The sequence below is a fragment of the Myxine glutinosa genome, chromosome 3, assembly GCF_964187855.1.
Source record: "Myxine glutinosa chromosome 3, kmMyxGlut1.1, whole genome shotgun sequence".
NCBI lineage: Eukaryota > Metazoa > Chordata > Myxini > Myxiniformes > Myxinidae > Myxine > Myxine glutinosa.
Window position 1 is genome coordinate 19,977,803 of NC_136263.1, and position 22,500 is coordinate 20,000,302.

General features: G+C 52.0%; 2 protein-coding genes across 5 annotated transcripts in view; one reads left to right on the forward strand and one right to left on the reverse strand.

The window, feature by feature from the left end:
* The window catches only part of DDRGK1 (DDRGK domain containing 1), a 642,973-nt gene that overhangs the window by 120,437 nt on the left and 500,036 nt on the right, over window positions 1–22,500 (forward strand). The gene's annotated exons all lie outside the window — the stretch shown is intronic.
* Window positions 1–22,500, reverse strand: part of POLL (DNA polymerase lambda) — an 82,424-nt gene that overhangs the window by 57,096 nt on the left and 2,828 nt on the right. The window contains exon 2 of one of the 4 annotated variants that reach the window (XM_078773750.1): window positions 20,772–21,333. The exons of 2 other annotated variants lie outside the window; for them this stretch is intronic. The gene's annotated coding sequence lies outside the window, so the exon portion shown is untranslated. The remainder of the gene's footprint in view (window positions 1–20,771; window positions 21,334–22,500) is intronic. One more of the 4 variants, XM_078773751.1, reaches the window with a different exon arrangement.

Here is a 22,500-nt window from a genome sequence, read left to right on the forward strand (position 1 = left end):
AGCAATTCTCATTTCCTGCACACAGAACAAAGAAAACACAGGTGTGGAGTCATCATCATCACCACAGGTAAGTGGCTGCGTATGGTGCGACAGGTTCATCAATCCTAACTATTTCCTAAATGACTTTAACAACTTTACATTACCCGGGGTCTTTCCCTGCCAATCCATTGGCCAACTTACACTATGGGTTCTAAAAACCAATTCCCATTGACCAAACTGTGGTGCTTCTCAATTTGGGGTCTCACTCCCCCGATTCAACACTCGGTGCTCTCGCACAATTTCTGGGCTGTGACGTGTAGCTCTCCCAGCAGGTCTACCCACCTGCACACCTCCACCACTGTAGTTGCCACCCGAGCTTACCTGCTCCTCACCCTAACCTAACTAACTGGGGAAGGCCCTCTCGCACTCTCACCCCCTCAGTGCCCTCTCTGGCACGGGCTGCCCGATCCACACCCGGGATCCTCAGGCACCCACTGATACTAACGGCTCCCAGAGCCCACCTGCGGCCTCACCTGGCCGACATCCTCACAGTGGTGGAGTGCCCAAACCAACTACACACACTAACAGGCTACACGCCCAGCCATTTCCACAACACTAATGCACCCATCCACAATACCATTCTGCAACCGCACCACAAATGCCAATATCCAACCACAATTTACCTATACCCTCTACCTAGCACTTACACTACCCGCCCCGGGTACTTGTGAAAGGGGTCCACTCTTCCCCCATCCACACCTTCGCACCATGCACACCACTCCGTACCACTTACTCCATGTATTCCACACACCACCTTTACTTGCACACCTGTGCTCTCACACCTGGTGCCACCTGCACCCTTCTCTCCCCAAGCGCATTCGCGCTGATCCACACACTTACTACTCATACACTGCTCCATACACCTGTTCAGTTGCACACCTGTGCAATCACACCTGTTCCATCCTCACACAGCATCATCTCATCTAACTACTCCCCTCTGAAACTTGCGCTTCCCAGTCGTCCCTTTAAACTATTGCGCTCCCTCGTCATTATCATCCACTCTAATCTACCTGCGTCCCCACTACAGGTATCAGTCACTATCTAAACCTTAACGTTACCTAATGTCATCTTCGCTAGATCCCTACACACAATATAACCTAACCCACCCGGGCTAGTTTTCACTGCCATACACCCCATAAGCTATAGCGCATTTGCCCCCACATGGGAAGGGTGGCAGGGATGCCACCCTTACCCACCGGGCCCATCGCTCATCAATCCCCCAGTCCTCTGGCACTAATAAGCCCCCCTTATTCAGAGGTACTGGGTCCCGCCTCGGCATCTAAAGCCGAGGCAATCCACGGAGGCGCCTGCTCGCCGGTGTAAGGCCTTATCCGGTCGGCGTGTACGATCCGAGGGAGGGCTCGTGGCCCCATTTTGATTTTTACTACCACGTCACAGACTTGCGACAGGACGACCCCCGGGCCTTGCCAGGGAGAGGTGAGTTTCTGGCACCTACCCTTCCTCCTCCGGGGATTGAAGAACCAAATCTTCATCACCGGAGTGTACTGACTCCCCTGGCTCCGGTGGTCGTACCTGCGCTTCATCTTTTCCCCCGCCAGATGGAGTTGGCGGCGGGCGAAGGCATGGACTAGCTCCATGCCTTCCTCTAGGTGACGTGCGTACCCCTCCCTCGGCGGGTTAACCACTGTGTCTGGCACGGGACCGCATAGCAAGTCGGCGGGAGCCCGTAACTCCCGCCCATACATAAGCAACGCTGGACTGCATGCGGTGGCCCCGTGCTGGCTGGTTCGGTAGGCCATGAGCAAATAAGGGAGATGTTCGTCCCAGTCATCCTGACGGGTGGCGGTGAACAGTGCCAGTTGTTGGATTAAAGTTCAGTTGAATCCTTCCACCATCCCGTCAGATTGAGGTCTTAAAGGCGTTGTTCTTGTTTTCCGAATTGACAGGAGACTGCACACATCTTTTAGCAATTTGCTCTCAAAATTTCGTCCCTGGTCGGTGTGCAACTCCTGTGGAATCCCATGCCGGCACACAAATCCTTCCACGAAGGCCTGCGCTACCACCCCTGCTTCTTGGTTGGGGAGGGCGTAGGCCTCCGGCCACTTGGTGAAGTAGTCCATCACAACGAGGATGTACTTATTACCTAGGCGGGTGCGGGGTAGTGGGCCTAGGATATCCATGGCCACCCGCTCTAGGGGGGCCCCCACCTGGTGTAATTGAAGGGGGGCCCTCATCCTCCGTGCTGGTCCCTTTTTGGCAGTACAGGCGTCGCATCTCCGACACCAGTCCTGTATGTCGCGCCCCATATTCACCCAATAAAACCTCCGGCGTACCTGCGATGTCGTCTTTGTCCTGCCCAAATGGCCGCCGGGGCGGGTACCATGCACCTGTTGCAATATATCGGTCTTAAATTTATTTGGGACTACCACCAGCCAGGAAGTTTTATCAGAGGGAACCTCCACCCACTTGCGATACAAGATGTTATCCTTCAATTCCAGGGTTTTCCACTGAGCCCAATACGCCTTGGTCTGTGCCCCGAGGGGGGTGACCTCTTCCCCATTAGGTCTTTGCCCCAATTTGACCCAATTGAACACTGGCCCCAGGACAGGATCCTCCTGCTGGGCCGTGCTCCATGCCAAAGTTCCGAATTCCTCATCTGCGGTTAGTGGCAAAATTGGCCCTCTCACCCGGGTTGCCCGGACAACGAGGGTCGGGTCCGAATCGCCCAATTGTTCCCTCTCCTCGTGTCTCGCACAAAATTTGCAGTTTTCCCCCAGACAAGGACGCCGAGAGAGTGCGTCCGCATTACCATGGGCCTTCCCGACCCTATGGGCCACATCAAAATCGTACTGCTGCAACGTTTCCAACCACCTTGCAATTTGGCCCTCTGGTTCCTTGAACCGAAGGAGCCATTGCAAGGAGGAATGGTCAGTTCTAACCAAAAATTTCCGCCCGTACAAGTACGGGTGGAAATGGTTCATGGCAGCCAGCATAGCCAATAACTCTTTGCGAGTGACGCAATAATTTCGCTCGGGCCTACTTAAGGCCCGACTATAATAACCAATCACTCTCTCCACGCCCTCCTGTGTCTGAGACAAAACTGCGCCCAATCCTTCCTGGCTCGCATCCGTGTCCAGGGTAAATGCCCCGTTGCTAGTGGGGTAAGCTAGAAGGGGTGTGGATGTTAGACACCCCTTCAATTTTTGGAAGGCCTTGTGGCACTCCCGTGTCCAATTAAATCGCGTCCCCTTCTCCGTAAGCCGGTGGAGGGGACGGGCCAACTCCGCAAATTTCGCCACAAAGCGCCGGTAGTAGGAGCAGAGTCCCAAAAATCCCTGCACCTCTTTGATGGTACGTGGTGCGGGCCACTCCTCTACCGCTTTAATTTTGTCTGGGTCCGTTTTTACCCCCTCGCAACCGATGACGTGGCCTAAATAGGCCACCTCCTTGGCAAACAAGGTGCACTTACTCGGGTTCAGCTTCAACCCTGCCTGTCTGAGGCACCCGAACACCTGGTCCAAATTAGCTACTGCCTGGGGGAACGTTTTGGCATGTACTAGGACGTCATCCAGGTACACCAGGCATGATTGCCATGGCATGCCGCCTAGTACATGCTCCATCAATCTTTCAAAGGTGGTGGGGGCGTTACACAAACCAAACGGCATCACAGTAAACTGATACAGTCCCTTACCTGTGGAAAATGCCGTTTTCTCCTTCCCTGCCCTATCCATCTCCACCTGCCAATACCCACTCTTGAGGTCCAAAGTTGAGAACCAATTTGAGCCCGCAACGGCATCGAGGGTGTCATCAATCCTTGGCAGGGGATACGAGTCCTTGAGTGTCACGTTGTTTAGCTGGCGATAGTCCACGCAGAACCGCGTGGTCCCATCCTTCTTTTTGACCAGCACAACAGGTGACATCCAAGGACTTCCCGAGGGCTCGATCACGCCTGCGTCGAGCATTTTTTCAACCTGCTCGTCAGCTTCCGCCCTCTTGCTCCAAGGGAGCCGTCGGGCGGCCTGACGAATAGGCCGGGCCTCACCGGTGTGGATCTGATGTTTCACCAGGCCCGTACGTCCAATATCCTCGGTGGACAGGGAGAAGAGGTCCAAATGGGACCCAACCAGTTTGTGTAAGGCCTCCCTCTGGGTACCTCCCAACTCTACGCTACTACGATTTACCATCTCGCAAATGGGATCGGGCCAATTCCTACTTCTTATTGAAGGCTCCCCCGGGGCCGGCTCGGCTGGACGTTCTCGCCCCTCACTGTCGCGACTTCCTCAACTGGGGTGCAGCCAGCTACCCTCGTGCCCCTTACTATAGTGCGTGGTTCTGTACTTATATTTATTACTCGGACGGCCACTACCGGTCCGTCCGTTTTTACAAGGGTGCGGCCCACGATTAAACCCGGTATGGACTGCGCTGCTACCGGTTCGACCAGGCCGCAGGACTCCTGCCATGTTGGGCGAGCTGCCCACCGGGCCGGCACTATCGCCTCGGCCCTTGGGGGGATGGTCACGGCCTCGGAAGCCTCCAGCTCCGCTCTCTCGGCCGTGCTCACTCCCCCTAACGGCAGCTCTTCTACTCCCACCTGCAGGATCCCCCGGCACAAGTCGATTTTACAACCGCTGGCAGTCAACAAATCCAACCCTATTAAACATGGGTCGCACACCTCCGCCACCCAAACATCTATCTCCCTCCTTACCGACCCTAACTTGAGGGTCACAGAACCACGCCCTATGATCGGGGCCGTTACCCCGGTAGCAAGTTGCAAACTATAATTTTGCAGGCGCTGGATCTTATCCCAGCCACCTGCGCTCGAATCAAGGACCACAGGGCTGATGATCGTGGCGCTAGCTCCTGTGTCCACTACGGCGTCTACCCCCACGCCGGCAATTTTGCATCTGATTGTCAGGCTACCGGTTCCAATTTGGCCACAATAAATGACCTGTCGCGTCAATGAGGGCTCTCCTCCATCCTCTTCTGCCGAACACCGCCCTACGTGCCCGACACCTTCTAGTTTCCCGGGGTCTGGCGGGGGGGTGTCTGGGGTCGGCTAACCCGCTCCCCCCTGGGCGGAGTTGAGGACCTCAACCGCCAGGGATCATCCCGGCGCGTGGCTCGACAGTGCCGCGCCAGGTGACCCAGACGGTTGCAAGTATAGCACCTCACCTGATAAGGTGCTTGTCTCCGGAATTCCAAATTTCCCCCCCCATGTAGGTCCGAATTGGATTACCCGCTCGTGGTCCACCGCGGGCCACCTCCGGGGCCGCCTGCCATGGTCCAGGTCCCGCCAGGCGCTGGTCCACCAGCCTCCGGACCATGCCCGCCAGGTCAGGACTCACGTCGGGGGCGGGCCCCCTAAGGGGTCCGCCCTCCATCGGGGGTCCCACCTGGCGGACCGCCATTGCGTGACGCTCGCCCCCCCGGGCCAGGGGCCTCGCTGCTTCCCAACGGGCCGCAGCGTCAGCCGCCTGGCTCAGAGTCTGCGGGCGCCACATGGCGAGCTGTTGCCGGAGCTCAATATCCGGGAGGGCCTGGATAAAATGGTCCAGCGCCAGGCTTTCCCGGGAATCCGCTGCCATGCTAGCATGTGCGATCCCCACTGCGCGGCGAATGTCGTGGGCAAGTTCCCCGATGGCTTCCTGGGGCTTGCGTTTTCGCAGCGCGAGCTGAGCTTTAACAAGCTCGCTCTGCTGTTCAATGCGGAATCGATTAATTAGGGCGTCGCGGAGGGCTGGCAGGGTGAGAGCACCCGCTGGTAATGCCGTCAGCACCTCCGCCGCCGCGCCGCGCAATGCGGCCACCAGGTGTACTCACCTTCGTCCTCACCCCAACCGTTGCCCTTACACACACAGTCAAACTGCGCCAGGTACGCGCGTAGATCACTCTTGCCGTCATACGGCGCGAGTGGGACCTTGTGGGACCACCTCGTATGCGAGTCGTTGCCCGCCTGCCGGACCCCGTGCGTCGCCCCTTGCGGGGTCAGCGCGGGGCCGAACCGGCCGGGCCCCCACAGTACATTACCCCCAAGGGGCTCTCGTGCCTCCCCTGTCCCTCTAACAACTACCCCTGTTGGTGTCGATGCATGGGTCACACTTCCGCAACCCGCTACCCATTCCATACCACCACAACCTTGCTCACCCACACCTCGCACCTCTCGTTCCATACCCTCCGGACCAGCCATACACCTCACTCTTGGCCTCTCACGAACATCCGGGTCTATCTCGACCCCCAAGCTTATTAAATCACCTGGCGCATCATACGCACGACCATATTGGTCACCACTTACACCGGGTCCTCTTTCTCTTCGCTTCTCCTCCATCACCTGCGAATCCCTCATCCGGTTAATGAGCACATCATCACGATCCGAACACAGACTTTGGACCAATTCTTTTACTTCCTCCTTTATCTCTTTCTTATCCTCTCTCCGTCGCTTCTTAATTTCGCTCACCCCTTCTTCCACTTCTTCTAATTTCTGCTTCACCTCCTTCATCTCCTCGTGCGCCCCTTTAAGTTCTTCCTCTAACTCCACTTTATTTTTTTCTATGTGCTCCGGCACCTCCCGCTCTTTAACCTCCATCACCTCTACCACCTTGTTCATTTTCCTCGTCAGGTCCTCATGTACCGTCTGACACTCTTTTTTAATTACCCCTACGTCCTTTTTCATCTCCTTCTGTGTCGATTTTAAACCCTCTATTACCGCTGTGTTCTTCTTTACCTGGTCCCCCAACTCCTTTTGTCCCACTGTCAGTTGTTCTACTCCCAGCATCAACTCCTCTATACCACCTTGCAATTTTACAGTCCCCTTTCTCACCTCCTTCTCCATGCGCTCCTTACAGTGCCTCACCTCCTCGCGCACTCCTCCGACCTCCTCACTCACCCCTTTTCTGATCTCTTCTCCCATCACTTGCATCTCCTGCCCAGATGCCACCCTCATCTGCTCCATTTCCTCCCTGTGAGCATCCAGTTTAGTTTCTACCCCCATTCTGACCCCCTCTATCTGCTGCCCCATTTGTTTAACTTCCCTTTCCGCTTGGTCCCTCAAGTCCCTCAATTTGCCTTCCATACTGTTTTCTAACCCCTCTAACCCCTTTTTCATCCCTTCCATTTGATTCTCCTGAACGGCCATTCTGTTTTCTACCCCCATTAACCCCTCCTGTATTTCCCCTAATCTATTGTCTAATCCCTCTATTCTACTCCCTAACCCTCCGATCTGGGCCCCCATGTCCTCCCTCAATTTCTCGCTATTGGACCCCATCCTTTTTTCTAACCGTTCCCCCATTTCTCCCATTTTGCCCCCCATTCTGCCCCCCAATCGCTCACTATCAGCCCTCATTTGCTCACTCTGAGCATCCATCCGGTTCCCCATTACCCCCATCATTCTGCTTTCCATTTCTTCGCTATTCTTGTCCATAAGGGCCTTCATTTGCATAAAAAAAAGGTTCAAATCCACCGGTGGCGCTACTACGGTCGCGGGCGCGGTCGCCGTGGCCATGTGCGAGGCGCCATTTTGCGCGCCCGTAACCTCGTGCGCGACGACGCTATTTTGCGAACCTGCCACCCTCACTGCTTCGCTCTCCTCATGTCCCTCATTTTGGTCCTGGATCGACCCTGCCTCACTCTCCTCTACCGGAACCCAGCCGTCTTGATCTGCCATAGCGCGACTTTCAAAATTCGGGTTTTTATTTTTGTAAAACACAATCAAATTTCGGTCACTTGTAATTTTGAGCGCTTTAAGCGCGCTTTGGGTCCGATCTCACTCCTCGACACCAATTGTTACAGACGCGGTGTTAGATGTTAGTTTACCGAGCGGTTTGGTATTACCGCACAGTTACTCCCCGATTAGAACCCTATCCCGCCCAATTCCACTCGAACGTTGGCCAAATCGCGCTATGCTAAATCAATGAAGGAAAGGACACAACGGCTGGGATTAATGTAACGACACAAGGGGTACAGTTCTCAAGACCTCCGGAGGAGGATATAATTGGTGATGCAGAAACGGGTAGATTACACGGTAAGAGGTAAAGCACAGAAAGATGGGCACTTAGACACAGTCTTATCTATCCCCGACAGACCACAGACAAACGGGACAAGACTGACTTACACAGGGATTGATGGCAAGGAAGGGCAGGCAGTCGATAGCTCAAGGTGCACCTTGGCTCAGGGGCAGAATCGACCCGGTCCGGTCCAGAGATGCGGGGAGGTATCGTCGCGCTGGAGGTGGCGTCCTTTTCTCTCCAAGCTGAGGCGCATCTGACGTCACCTCCCTCTTCCTGCGCATGTCCAGCGGGGAGTGACACGCCCTCGGCTCGTTAGCTCCGCCCCAGATGGAATCGGTCCGCCGCTTCTTATTGGGTGCGGGGGGTTACCGGGCTCCACCCTTGACGAGGAGCTGACAGTGAGCCCCTGCGTGGTAACCCCGTCGGAGCACATGTTCAATGGCGGCTAACCAAGCCGGAGTGAGGACGCACACTCCCCGCGCCGCCGCCGCTGTTGTTGTTGTTGTGGTTGTAGTTCCATGAGGAAGAGCTGCGGGGAGGTATTGGGAGGTCCTAAACTTTCTAACGGTGCCATACAATCACATTCTGGTGCAACGAAGAGTCAGAATTAATGGAAACGAGTCCTTAACTGACATAGACTAAGAATAACTAGCAAGATGTCCTATAGTTGTCTACGTGAGATGCGGTGAACCTGGGTGCGACATTTAATGGGGGAAATAGGGGAAGGTCGGTTCTACAGAGTGTTGTTTACAGACAATGGGACTAGGGAATGGGGGATTGGGGATAGTTGGGGAGTATTGGGGAAATAGGGGAATATTTACAAGCGGATATGGATGGAGGCCAATTCCCATATCCGCAACAATATATATATATATATACATATATATATATATACATATATATATATATACATATATATATATATATATATATATATATATATATATATGTATATATATATATATATATATACATATACATATATACATATATATACATATATATATATATACATATATATATATATATATATATATATATATATATATATATATATATATATATATATATATATATATATATATATATATATATATACATATATATACATATATATATATATATATATACATATATATACATATATATATATATATATATATACATATATATACATATATATATATATATATATATATATATATATATATATATATATATATATATATATATATATATATATATATATACATATATATATATATATATTGTTACGGATCTCTCCGTCGGCCTCTTTTCCCCTTATCGAGGGGGGATTAATCCCCTCGTCTATGGCTGACCGACGTGGTCCTGAAGCTGCACAGCTCCCTCCGGAGAGGCAGGGGCGCAACCTCGTTCGCGACCGCGGACAGATGTTAATTGCCGAGCGGTTTAGCAACCGCGGCACGAACCATTACCAGAGACTAAACCCGATCCTGAAACGTTGGCCAAAATCGCACCACAGGTTTTCAATGGGGAAATCACAAATACGACCGGACGAGCATGAAGAAGAAGAATGAAGGTAGGAAATACAAATATGATTTATTACTACCTATTATGTACACAACGAAAAGTAACCAAGGAGAAGGAAAGATAAGAAAATAAAGACAGAAAGGATGGAAGGACCAGAAGGACACAGAGCAATTTCTAGCTTATACTAAACAGTCTTACTTAACCCCAGGACGACATCAAAGACTGACGACAATCAGACTTACACGGGGGATGGTGATAGGGATGGCAGGAAGGAGAGGAAGGTTCGGGTGGAGGTGGATGGCTGGACTGACGAGGAGATGGTATCACAAGGCAGGAAGGATGTGGGTCCGGTTGGTGTGTGCACGAGGTGAGCAGCCGCCGACCCTCCTCCAGCGGCTTCGCACGGCGGCGTTGCTTCGCGGCTGCGGGTCGAACCGCCGTTAAAGCTCAAAGCTGCGGTGGTTAAAACTGCGGTGGTCCAAGCTGCGGTGGTTCAAGCTGCGGTGGTTCAAAGTTCATCTCCCGTCTCTGCCGCATCTCTCCTCACTCATCTCTCGTGGGGGCGTCGCACTGCGGGTTATATCACATGCCCTACCAAGCCATACCCACTGAGTCCTGGTTGGGCGCGAGGGCTTCCCAGCTCCACCTCCTGGTGACGAGGGGGGCGGGCCACGCACGTGATTTGGCGGCTACTCCCCCCTTCTTCTCCGAGACAGAGCACATGGCCAATGGCGTCTTGCGGGATAGAAAACCACTCGCACCGCTGGGATAGAAAACCACTCGCACCGCTGGGATAGAAAACGAAAAGGGGACCTATTTTATTTGAATTCGGTGCAATGCAGTGTCAATTAATGGAAGACACAGCCTTAAACTAATACACATAATAAGGAAATTACTATTTAGAAGGATATATGATTTGCTATGTGCATGTATATGGATTAACTAGGACGACCTTTGACCTTTACACTACGGAGGGTGATATTTACAACAAGATTCATTACACTACACAGGGTGATATTTACAACAATTCTCAAATCCACAACACTGCACCCTCATCCTCTAGGCACGTGCTCGGGCCTATAATTCCGGCCTTGGATTCCGCTTCCGGTCCGGTATGAAGAGGACGCAGGCGTCACATGCTCGCCGCTTCTTCGACCGGGCCACTGTCAGTTGCTTTCTTTTTTTGGTGGTCGTGCGGATTTTTTGGCCATTGAGTCTGCCCTCTGCATAGCTCCGGCTCTGCTCCCTGCTTCGCCTGCCCGGCTCCTCCGCCTGCTCGCTGTTTCCTCGAGCGCGCTCTCGTGGGTTGTGACCATCGCAGCGGTTTGGTGGCGGTTTCCCGCCGTGATCAACCTTGGCCTCGTGATCGTCTCTTTGCTCCTGCCTGCCCTCTGCTTGGTCCCGGCTCTGCTCCTAGCTTCACCTACCTGGCTCCTTCGTTTCCTCGGGCCCGCTCTCGTGGGTTGGGACCATTGTTTCACCTCCTCAACCTTGGCCTCGTCTCGTCTCTCCGCTCCTGCCTGGCATGGCTCTGCGGTACTCCACCGCAAGGCTCCTTTTGCTCAATACCCGCTCCACCCCATCATGCATCTCTGCCATCAAATCAAATGGACTCCTCCGACGACCCACGTACATTCACCGTGGCTCCGGTCGTAAGTTTGTTTATTTGCAATCAGGTCACTCCATCCCCGTCCTCTGGTGGGCTCAGCGCACTCTCACTCTTCGTCCCAGCGCACCTGGTCACAGCAACGCACACGATCGCACCTCCTGCCTACGAACCCTGGCTAAATCACCTGAATTCATCCCTACTGTTCAAAACAACATCAAGCTCACCCTGTTCAACACCCGGTCCCTCAACAACAAATGCCTCATCCTGAACGAATACATCCTGGATAACAAACTGGACTTTCTCTGTCTCACCGAAACCTGGCAACAACCTCTGGACTACTACACACTCAACCTCACCACACCCAATGGATATTCCTACGTCAATAAACCACGCTCGGAGGGCCGAGGTGGTGGAATTGCTGTTATCCACAGTCAAGACATCAAGACCAACCTAATCTCCATCTCATCTGCTCCATCATTTGAACACCTGGCTTTTAAACTCTCTGGTCGCACGCAGTCAGTCATGGCTGTCGTCTACCGCCCTCCCAAACCACACCCATCATTCCTGTCAGACTTCTCCTACTTTCTGACCCAGCTATGTTCCCTCTCCCCCTCAATCCTCCTCCTTGGTGATTTCAATATCCACATGGACTCCACTGACTCCACAATAACCACTGACTTCACTGATTTACTCACCTGCTTTAACCTCACTCAACATGTCGACTTTCCTACCCATATCCGTGGTCACATTTTGGACCTTGTCTGCTCCACTGGATTAAATTTGCACCATCTCTCTGGCTCCGACCTCGCCCTCTCTGACCACTTAGCCATCACTCTGACCATCAACATCCCCGCCCCAACACCAAGGCATTATCGCACTATCAACTTCCGTAAGCTAAACGCTCTTTCACCTACCTCATTCTCATCCACCCTCTCTGAAAAAATGTCCACTTCTCCCTTCATTGACCTCCACACCCCTTCCGACCTCACTGACTACTACAACCACACTCTCTTCTCCTGCCTTGACCAGCTTGCGCCTGTAAAAACCAAAACAGTTTCTTTCACCCATTCTGCTCCCTGGTTTACCCCTGAACTCCGCCTGATGAAAACTCGTGCTCCCCACTTGAAAGACTGCGCAATAAAACGGGTCTCACAGTTCACTCCCAAGCCTACAAGGACCACCTACAACACTACAAAGATGCCCTCTCCCACGCCCACTCAGCCTACTACTCTCAAATTATCCACTCTGGCTCCGGAAACCCAAAAGCACTCTTCTCGACAATAAACAAACTCCTCCGCCCCCTGAACACCACCACCCAGTCATTCACAGTAGACAACTGCATATCCTTCCTCTCTTTCTTCCAACGCAAAATTGACAACATCTACAACAGCTTGACGACCGCCGCACCCGCTCCCCCTCCAACCACCTGCCCCCCCTTGTCCTGCCATCCCCTGTCTCGGTTCTCCCCAATCTCCCCTACTGACCTCTCTGAACTCCTCATAGGAATGAAAACTGCCACCTGCACTCTTGACCCCATCCCCTCCAGCTTTGTCAAGGCCTCCCTCCCTGCTCTCTCTCCACTTATCATTGCAACAATAAACTCCTCCCTGTCTACAGGCATCGTCCCACCTTCCCTCAAAATTGCTGCTGTTACCCCCATTCTAAAAAAACCTGGTCTAAACGCTGACACCCTAAACAACTTCAGACCCATCTCCAACCTACCCTTTCTGTCAAAAGTTTTGGAACGCGCTGTAGCCACTCAACTCAAACATCATCTCTCTGCCAATAACCTGTATGAAACATTCCAATCCGGATTCCGCTCCAACCACAGTACTGAAACTGCTCTCCTCAAAATCACCAACGACCTTCTCCTCTCCTCTGACACTGGCAACCTCAACATTCTCGTCCTCCTCGACCTCAACGCCGCCTTTCACACCATCGATCACACCATCCTCCTCACCCGACTTGAATCCACCTTTAACGTTACCGGCACTGCCCTCTCTTGGATGAAATCATACCTCTCTGACAGACGCCAGTTCATCTCCATCAATAACTGCAAATCCCCCACTGCTCCCCTCCCCCAAGGTGTCCCCCAAGGTTCAGTTCTTGGCCCCCTCCTCTTCATCCTTTACCTGTCCCCCCTCGGTCACTTAATCCGCCGTCATGGTCTCCAATTCCACTGCTTCGCCGATGACATCCAGCTTTTCATCTCCACCAAGTCCGTCTCCACCGACACCCACTCTATCCTGACAAACTGCATCACTGAAATAAAATCCTGGCTTCAAATCAACTTCCTCAAGCTTAACTGTGATAAATCTGAAATAATCATCATTGGCCCAAAAACGCTCACAAAATCCACCCATAACTTTGCCCTCAACATCGACGGTATCCCAGTATCCACCTCCCCTCACATCCGGAATCTTGGCGTCATCTTTGACCAAACCCTTTCCTTCGCCAAATACACTAAACAGATCACAAAGTCAGCCTTCTTTCACCTGAAAAACATTGCCCGTCTCCGCTCATCCCTCTCCTCCACGGCTGCAGAAACCCTCATCCACGCCTTCATCACCTCCCGTCTGGACTACTGCAATAGCCTCCTCTATGGTTCACCCTCAAAAATCACCAATAAACTCCAATACATTCAGAACTCCGCTGCCCGTCTACTCACCCATTCCCGGACCCGTGACCACATCACCCCGGTCCTTTACAAGCTTCACTGGCTCCCCATCCCCCAGAGAATCCAGTACAAAATCCTCCTCTTGACATACAAAGCCCTCCATAACCTGGCCCCATCCTACCTGGCTGACCTCCTCTCCAGACACACTCCCACCCGCAACCTCCGCTCTGCTGGTACCAACCTACTGACCCCCTCCATCCGGACCAAATTCAGATCCTGGGGGGACAGGGCCTTCTCCATCGCTGCTCCCACCCTCTGGAACTCACTACCTCACACCATCAGAGACTCCTCCTCACTCACCACATTCAAAACATCACTAAAGACCCACCTGTTCAACACTGCATTCAACATTCAACCCACAGCATCTAACCCCTGACTATCTCTTCTCCTTCTCCCTCCTTTTGCTTTAAATATTTCCCTATTGATTCTTGTCTTTTTGCAATTGTTGTTTTCATGTATTGTTATGCATTATGTTTTCCACTCTGTCAAAGCGCCTTTGGGCTTCTGGAAAAGCGCTATACAAAATAAATGAATTATTACTATTATTATTATTACTAGGGCATGCCCGTACTATATATATATCTAAAATTATATCCCCCCCCTCTATTTACATGAAATGGTTTGGTCCAAAGCGAACGGCTTGCGAGTACGGTGACAATCCCCCCCCTCTATTTACATGAAATGGTTTGGTCCAAAGCGAACGGCTTGCGAGTACGGTGACAATCCCCCCCCTCTATTTACATGAAATGGTTTGGTCCAAAGCGAACGGCTTGCGAGTACGGTGACAATCCCCCCCCCTCTATTTACATGAAATGGTTTGGTCCAAAGCGAACGGCTTGCGGAGTTTGGTAAAGAAATCGCCATAGCTCGGTAACTACTTGTCCGATTAATATGAAACCTTGAAAAGGCACATCCTCAGGTCCCCAGCAATATACCTGGCAAGTTTCAAGTATATCGGACCCGTGGTTGTCGAGAAACAGCGGTCACAGACAAACACACAGACATACACACATACACACACACACACACACACAGAGATTACTGGAATTATAGATAGATAATACTTTAACTTTAGTGTGGCACGTAGGTGTAGTTCCCTCTACAATTAACCTGACCCTGAGTGTGACAGTTTTAAAACACAAATAAGTATGTCCCCCTGCTGCATTGCACCCTGCCTAACAGATTTACGCCCACAGCTAACCGAATTGCGGAATTGTCTTCAAACTATACATGAACGGTGGGGAGCATTATTTACAATTGACGCTCATGGTATTTACAAAACTAACCCAGGACCTGTGATTGTTCTTTTGGGGGGGGAGACAGCCTGCGCTGCATCGACGCACCAGCACCATCATGCACCAAAACGCACCGGAGTGCACAGTCACCACAGTTAATAATAAAGAAAACAAACCCCTGGTGCTCTTGCTCTTCGGCTCCCTCTGCTGGTCAATGTTCTTCCAGATGTTGTCTTTCTTCATGTTCTTCTTGCTGGCGGCCTATTTGGACATAATAAAATGAAAAATGCACAAAACGTGTCCATCTTTATTTATGGCCCACAGGGGCTGACTAGGGGTGGTTCACCTGTATTGCATCGGTGCCACGTTACCGAGGTCCGCCAGCAAGATCTTGGGCCATCATGGCCGGTTCCAGCAGAGGGGCCATGCCCCAACCCGTGGGGTCCATAAGTGGTGCTCAGCCACAGACATGTGGTCCATAAGTGGTGCATCAATGCAGACAGCTGGTTGCGGGGGTTCTGGCACACAATGGCGGACACCCGCACGCTCCCCTCGGTGCCCAGAGAGCACGATCCATGGGTCGGGGAAGGATGACAGAGAAGACAGGTGAGTGAGGGGTAAGGTCACAAGGGTACACATCAATAAAGGCAATGCAAGGTGTGGTGCGTCTGGAGACTGAGTGGAGAAAAGCTCGTCCCTACCGTACGTCACCCCCCCCTGTTACCTACTCTACCCTTGCCCTTACCCCATATTTACAACAATTTACAATTCGTCTCTACCGTCACGTCTTCCCCATATTTCCCCTATACCAAATTCGTCACAATCCCACTAATCCAAAATTTGCCATCACCAATTCATCATCAATCCTCATAAGGAGGGAGAGATGGAACAACAAAGCACAATGTCTCACCCACGTCATGATGCGTCTCACAATCCAAACATTTGCACAAAAAAAATAACAACAACAAACCATGGCATGGTGTGGAGCACCGTCGTTACCTCAGATGAGTGGATGCAGATGGTGCGAGGAGATCTCCATCCTATCTACCTTCTAAATGACATTAACACACTTTACACTACCCTGGGTCTTTCCCTGCCAATCCATTGGCCATCTTACACGATGCGGTTTTAAGAACCAAATTCCCATTGACCAAACTGTGGTGCTTCCTCAATTTGGGGTCTCACTCCCCCGATTCAACTCCCTGTGCCTTTGCACAATTTCAGGACTGGGTCGTGTGGCTCTCCCAGCAGGTCTACCCACCTGCACACCTCCACCACTGCAGTTGCCTCCGAGCTTACCTGCTCCTTCCCTAACCTATCTACCTGGGGAAGGCTCTCTGGCGCTCTCCCCACTCGGTGCCCTCTCTGGCACTGGGCTACCCGGGTCCGTCCTCCGGATCCTCGGGCCCCATCCACAACTATACCGGCTCCCAGAACCCACCTGCGGCCAAACCTGGCCGACATCCTCACAGTGGTGGAGTGCCCATTCAACTACACACACTAACAGGCCACACGCCCAGCCATTTCCACGTCACTAATGCACCCATCCAAACACCATTCTTCCACCACGCATCACAGATGCCAATATCCAACCACAATTTACCTACTCCCTCTACCTAACTCTTAAGCTACCCTCCCCGGGTATTCATGATGGGGTCCATCCTCCCCATACACACCTTCGCACCATCCACTCCACTCCACAGTTTCCACCATACTCACTCCACACCATCCATTCCATACTCCATATATTCCATACTCCATGTATTCCACACAACCATTCTCCATACACCTGTGCCATCACACCTGGTGCTTCCTGCACCCTCCTTCCTCCAGGACCATTTGCTCAACACAACACTCAATCACCAATTACTCACTCATACACTGCTCCATACACCTGTTCACTTGCACACCTGTGCAATCACACACCTGGTGGCACTTGCACCCTATGCAAGCTCATTCACTCAACACAATGTCACTCATCTCACACTTCTCACAATACGCTGCTGAGTACACTTTCAACACACACACACGGCACCATTCACGAGCATTGCCTCATTTGCTCAATACTAAGACTCTCACACACACACGGCATCATCTGATCTACCTGGTGCCCTTCTAACTTGGTGCTCCCCGTCTTCCCTTTAAACTAAGCACATACCACGTCATTAACAACCATTCTAACCTCTCTGTCCGACTACATGTCCCCGACTACCTGTCCAACGTCGCTGCTTACCTCTACCGTTACCTATGGTCATCTCTAGGTCCCTACACATTATCCAAACCCTTCCTCGGCGAGCTTTCACTGCCATAAACCCCATAGCTAGCGCTCATGTGCCCCGTCTTGTGTGAGGGATGGCAGAGTTGCCATCCCACCACATCGGGCATCTCTCACCACCAATTTCGCCATCAAATTCCAAACAATCCTATTCACTATTCCAAAATTTTGAATCCAAAACACTATCATCCTCACAGTCCACTATATCGGAGCCTCGGTGCGTCGTTACATCATTAAAACTCGGCTTCGCAAAGCCGAGCAATGAATTTGGGTGGTTTGTTGCCGGCGGTTGGATTCGTCCGGCATTCGGTGCAGGGAAGGGGTCTTACTCGGGCCGAGATTCCACGCACCATCTCGGCACGGAGCCGTCCGATGGCCGGATCTCGCCCTGCCGGAACGCCTCAACCACAAGGGGGCGCCGTGCCGATCCTTCCGACCGGGCCACCCACTCCGCCTAGCGGAGCACGGACGCGACCGTTCGGAGCGAGGCCCGGCGTGGATCCCGCACGGCAGTTCTATCGAAACCGCCGGGGTTACGATCCCCGCTGGTTCCCGCTGCACACAAAGCCCAGCACGAACCGAGGGCTCGCTTCGGCTAAAAGTCGACCTAACCGCTGCTCCGTTTAACGTCGATCCTTCACTTGCATGCTCACACCACGCGTTCCGTTCCTTATTCACCCGTCCAGGTGTCTCCATACACTCCGTCATGGCACCTTCTCTTACACACACCCCAGGTACACTCATTACGCTCACAGCCTTCATCACACGCCTGACCACCGCACACCTTGGCGCACACACTCGTCGTTCGCTCGCACACCTCATCAACACACCTCTTCGTGCCCACTCCTCGGTCACATCCTCTGTGACAACCACGGGTGTGCACTCATCGGCACACCCAATGACGTGCTTCACTACCAATTCAAGTGTGCATTCCCACACGCGCTCGACCATTCCAGGTGTGCATCCTTTCATTCCAGGTGTACATTCTCTCTCACCTGCTACAACCAACTCGTGCTTCGTATCACTCTCACTACTCTCACCACCACACTCGGTCGCGCATTCACCCTTACTCTCGACCGCGCACTCTGTAAGCATGCACTCCTCTGTTACACACCTTTCTCGTGCATCCTCTTGTGCACACTCTCCCGTTACGCCCTCCGTAACACTCACCGCAGGTGTGCAGTCTTCCGTTACATCCCCTGTAACACTCCCCATCACGCGCTTCCATGTGCCCCCCCGCACACGCGCCATGACCAACTCACTCTCGACAGCACACTCAATCCTCGGCGCGCACTTTTTCCTCACACACCCCATAGTCGGACATCCTTGCACACCTCCTCCTTCACACTCTGTACCTGTCACACACCTTACCAGCGGCCTCTCACGAACACCCGGGTCTAAACCAACACCCAAGCCGACTGAATCTCCCCTCACACCATATACATTACCGAGTATATCGCCACTCACCTCGGCACCACGTCTTCGCTCCTCCTCCGCCACCTGCAAACTCTTTATTTGGTCAGTAAGCACATCATCACGATTTGAGCACAGACCTTGCACATATTCCATCACTTCCTCCTTTATCTCTCTCTTAGTTTCCCTCCATCTCTTCTTAATTTCACTCACCCCCTCTTCCACATCCTCTAATTTTTGCTTCACCTCTTTCATTTCCCGGTGCGCCCCATCAATTTCGTCCTCTAAGGCCACCTTGATCGTTTCTATGTGCGTCCTCACCTCCCGTTCTTTCGTCTCCATTGCCTCTGTCACCTCGTCCAACCTCTTTGTCAGCCCCTCATGTACCATCTGACATTCCCTCTTTGTCGCTATGAGTTCCTTTTTTATTTCTTTCTGCGTCGCCTTTAACACCCCGATTACCGCAGTGTTCTTCTCTACTTGCTCCACTAATTCCTTTTGTCCCACCGTCAGCTGTTCTACTCCCCGTGTCAGGTCCTCTATGCCCCCCTGTAACCTAGCCGTACTATTTCTCACCTCTTTCTCCATACGCTCCTCACCTCGCTTTACCTCCTCGCGTACCCCCGAGACCTCCTCGCCCACACCTCGTCTGATCTCCTCCCCCATTTCTCCCATCTCTTTGGTAGATGCTGCCCTCATCTGTTCCAAATCATTCCTCTGGGCATCCAATTTGGTTTCTAACCCGATTTCACCTCCTCTATCTGATCTCCCATTTGTTTAATTTCCCGGGTGGATTGCTCCCCTATTTCCCTTAATTTGCCTTCCATGGTGTTTTCGAACCCCCCTAAACCCATTCTTCACCCCTTCCATCTGGTTCTCCTGGGCAGCCATTCTATTTTCCAACCCCGTTAACCCCTCCTTCATTTCCCCGATTTGGTTACCCACGTCATTCAGTTGGCCCCCCAATTTACCTTCAAGCCCTTCCAACCTGTTGTCTATCCCCTCGAATTTATTGTCTAGCCCCTCAAATGTATTGTCTAAACCCTCAAATTTATTGTCTAAACCCTCCAATTTGCTGTCTAACTTCCCAATTTGGGCACTAGTACCCCTTGCTTCGTCCCTCATTCTGGTTTCCATCCCTTCCATTTCTGCCCTTGATTTGTCCACCTGCAGGTTCAGGGACGCCTGCATTTGTGCCATAAATTGATCCATGAGGGCCTGCATTTGGACCACCCCCATCGGCGCAGCGGGCGCGGCTACCGCGCGCTCGTGCGAGGCGCCATTTTGTGCGCCTCCCACCTCATGCGAGGCGCCGCCATCTCGTGTGCCTGAAGCCTCCGCTACCACATCCTCACTGCTCTCCTCTTCCATTTCTCCCGCATACATTTCCCTGGGGTCCTGGGTTGATTCTAACCCCTCTTCTAACTCTCCCACTGGCACCCGATCGCCTTGACCATCCATGGCACGATTTTAAATTTAGGATGTTAAATAAAATTGTGGGCCACTCGTAATTTGAGCGCGCTAAGCGCGCTTCAGGTCCGAATCTCGCTCCTGACACCAATTGTTACGGATCTCTCCGTCGGCCTCTTTTCCCCTTATGGAGGGGGGATTAATCCCCCCGTCTATGACTGACCGATGTGGTCCTGAAGCTGCACAGCTCCCTCCGGAGAGGCAGGGGCGCAACCTCGTTCGCGACTGCGGACAGATGTTAATTGCCGAGCGGTTTAGCAACCGCGGCACAAACCATTAGCAGAGACTAAACCCGATCCTGAAACGTTGGCCAAAATCGCGCCACAGGTTTTCAATGGGGAAATCACAAAGACGACCGGACGAGCATGAAGAAGAAGAACGAAGGTAGGAAATACAAATATGATTTATTACTACCTATTATGTACACAACGAAAAGTAACCAAGGAGAAGGAAAGATAAGAAAATAAAGACAGAAAGGATGGAAGGACCAGAAGGACACAGAGCAATTTCTAGCTTATACTGAACACTCTTACTTAACCCCAGGACAACATAAAAGACGGACGACAATCAGACTTACACGGGGGATGGTGATAGGGATGGCAGGAAGGAGAGGAAGGTTCGGGTGGAGGTGGATGGCTGGACTGACGAGGAGGTGGTATCACAAGGCGGGAAGGATGCGGGTCCGGTTGGTGTGTGCTCGAGGTGAGCAGCCGCCGACCCTCCTCCAGCGGCTTCGCACGGCGGCGTTGCTTCGCGGCCGCGGGTCGAACCGCCGTTAAAGCTCAAAGCTGCGGTGTTTAAAACTGCGGTGGTCCAAGCTGCGGTGGTTCAAGCTGCGGTGGTTCAAAGTTCATCTCCCGTCTCTGCCGCATCTGCCGCATCTCTCCTCACTCATCTCTCATCTCTCGTGGGGGCGTCGCGCTGCGGGTTATATCACACGCCCTACCAAGCCATACCCACTGAGTCCTGGTTGGGCGCGAGGGCTTCCTGGCTCCACCTCCTGGTGACGAGGAGGGCGGGCCACGCACGTGATTTGGCGGCTACTCCCCCCTTCTTCTCCGAGACAGAGCACATGGCCAATGGCGTCTTGCGGGATAGAAAACCACTCGCACCGCTGGGATAGAAAACCACTCGCACTGCTGGGATAGAAAACGAAAAGGGGACCTATTTTATTTGAATTCGGTGCAATGCAGTGTCAATTAATGGAAGACACAGCCTTAAACTAATACACATAATAAGGAAATAACTATTTAGAAGGATATATGATTTGCTACATGCATGTATATGGATTAACTAGGACGACGACCTTTGACCTTTACACTACGGAGGGTGATATTTACAACAAGATTCATTACACTACACAGGATGATATTTACAACAATTCTCAAATCCACAACAATATATATATATATATATATATATATTGTTGTGGATTTGATTTGAGGAGTAGGCCTTCAGCATTCAAAGTGGTTGTTAACGTCGGCAGAAGTCCTTGTGCATAACGACAGTAACAAGCCGTTTGTGTTATGGGTAGATGCTTCACCATACAGAGTACACAAAGGCCCATAGCATTTGCTTCGAGGACTCTTAACCAGGCAGAACGGAACTATGCTCAAGTGGACAGAGAAGGGTTAGCGGTCATTTTTTGGAGTGAAACGATTCCACAAACACATTTGGGGTCGCCATGTGGAGATTCACAGTGATCATAAACCATTGTTGGGTTTATTGGGGGAAGACCGACCCATTCCGCAGATGGCCTCTCCAAGAGTGATTCGTTGGGGAATAGTTCTCGCTGCATATTCATACAGGTATAAACCGGGGAAGGTTCATGGGAATGGTGATGGACTGAGTATGTTACCCTTGCCAGAGCATCCAGGTAAAACTCCCAGGGTGCCGGAGACTGAGATGGTCATGCACATGGTGGATACCTACTCATCCACAGATACCTCAGTAGACATGAAGAATTGGACGAGAAAGGACCGGTTGTTGTGCCGGGTCTTCAGGTACATACAGACGGAATGGCCAGACCATTGTTCATGCGAGGAACTGAAACCTTTTTTCAGTCGGAACGAGGAATTGAGTGTGGACTGTGATTGTACCTTATGGGGCCATCAAGTTGTTATTCCAAAGCCTAGTCATGCAGCAATATTGGAGGAACTGCATGAGACACACCCAGGGGTGGTCCGTATGAAGGCCTTAGCAAGAGGCTATGTGTGGCGGCCCAGCATCACTCAGGATATTGAAAGATGGGTGTAGGGTTGTAACGCCTGCCAAATGAATGCCAGGAACCCTCCTGCAGCAGCTTT